The following is a 2,039-nucleotide window of genomic DNA, read 5'->3' on the forward strand; positions in this document are numbered from 1 at the left end:
TCAAAAAGGACATCATAGAAATGGAAAAGGCGCAAAAGAGAGCAACAAAGATAACTGGGCTGGGGTACCTTCCTTATGAGGAAAGGCTATGGTGTTTGGGCCTCTTCAGTCTAGAAAAGAGGTGCCTGAGGTGGGGGGACATGATTGAGACATACAAAATTATGCAGGGGATGGACAGAGTGGATAGGGAGATGCTCTTTTTTTGTTGGCATCCTTCAGTCTCAGAAGACTATGGTGTCACGCTCTGAATGGTGGTTCTGGAACAGAGTGTCCTCTCCAGTGCGCAAAGCTTGGGTAACGTAGGTATGGAGGATAGGCTGTTACCCATGCAGCAAATCCCCCCTCTCCACGTCGCTGAAATGGTCCAATGGAAAGCCAGAGGCCAATACGGTTGGTTCCAGCGGCGTCGCAGGAGTTGCCAGAACGTGACTGTGTTCAGCCATGAACTGCCTCAGGGACTCCGGCTCCGGATTTTGCCTCGAGGTTGACTCCTGAAGCCTTTTCCATAACTGGATGTAGCCACAAGGCAGTGGAGGTTTGGGATCAGAGTTTTCCTTCTCTCAGATGAGCTGCCTTCCCAGGCTGACAAGTCCCATCTACCCGGTGGCTGTTTAGTCGCCTCTTACGACAAGTACAGCCAAACTGAGGGCCTATTCTTATCCCCAGCCCCCAGGGGAGAGATGGGCTCTTTACACTCTCACATAACACCAGAACCAGGGGACATCCACTAAAATTGAGTGTTGGGAGAGTTAGGACAGACAAAAGAAAATATTTCTTTACTCAGCATGTGGTTGGTCTGTGGAACTCCTTGCCACAGGATGCGGTGATGGCATCTGGCCTAGATGCCTTTAAAAGGGGATTGGACAAATTTCTGGATGAAATTCCATTACGGATTACAAGCCATGATGTTTATTTGCAACCTCCTGATTTTAGAAATGGGCTATGTCAAATGCCAGATGCAAGGGAGGGCACCAGGATGCAGGTCTCTTGTTATCTGGTGTGCTCCCTGGGGCATCTTGGTGGGCCACTGTGAGATACAGGAAGCTGGACTAGATGGGCCTATGGCCTAATCCAGCAGGGCTGTTCTTATGTTGACTAAGATAGGTGCCTCAGGCAGCATATTTGCAAAGGGCATCAGCCTCTGTCTGTTTCTGCAATTTCTCCTTGCCCCCCTCCCTGGATTCAAGAGGGAACAGGGGAACAGGGTGGAAGAAAAAGTGTGGGAGAGATGATGTTTACAAGCTGGAAAATCTCCAGCACTTTATCTGCTACTCTACTCCTTCACACGTCCTCTTCAGCCATCAGCTGATGCAACTGTTACCCTGCACATGCCTGATCTCGTCTGATCTTGGAAGCTAAGCAGGGTCAGGCCTGGTTAGTACTTGGATGGGAGACCGCTTGGGAATACCGGGTGCTGTAGGCTTATACCATAGTCTTTCGAGACTGAAGGTTGCCAACCATTTTGATGCTCCACTGCTTAAGGTCGGGTAGCATTTTGCAGGCTGCTTCAGGTCCTTGGAGGCCTTGGGCCAGCCCTATTTCAGGACATTATAGTGCCACTGAACGCCATGTATGAACATGGCATGTGTTCTCCAAATGAGTGCAGAGATCTGGCAGCCACCACATGTAAGAGCTTGAACTTTGCACGCTCTTTCTGTACGAAAATTACGTGTGAAGCAGCCCTCTAACAATAAGCCACTGGGTTTATTTTAGTATTGAATACTGATAAATATTGGTTTTTAAATAAACCTAGAATGTGGTCATAATTTATGGCAGGACCCTTTGATTGCAAAGGAAAGCATTTAGAAACAAATGTGTTTATGTTCATTACACCCCAATGGCACAATGCCTAGCAGATGAAAAACCACACTCCTTTCAATTGCCATACTACCCCTTTTAGGAAAAAAAATCAATACAAATCATTCACCTCGGGTTAATAGAATGGTTAATTTAGGTTATCCTTATGCTGTAATGAGCGAAGCATTCCCAATAACATCTTTTGATATTTGTGAATGTTTCCTTCCTGGGTCAGACCATCT

The 2,039-nt window shown here is 47.1% G+C and overlaps 1 pseudogene; it reads left to right on the forward strand.

The window, feature by feature from the left end:
* The first annotated feature begins 1,304 nt into the window (after window positions 1-1,304).
* On the forward strand, window positions 1,305-1,423 carry LOC136637352 (5S ribosomal RNA; annotated as a pseudogene).
* The last annotated feature ends 616 nt before the right edge of the window (window positions 1,424-2,039 follow it).

Source organism: Tiliqua scincoides, chromosome 1, assembly GCF_035046505.1.
Source record: "Tiliqua scincoides isolate rTilSci1 chromosome 1, rTilSci1.hap2, whole genome shotgun sequence".
NCBI classification, from domain to species: Eukaryota; Metazoa; Chordata; class Lepidosauria; order Squamata; family Scincidae; genus Tiliqua; species Tiliqua scincoides.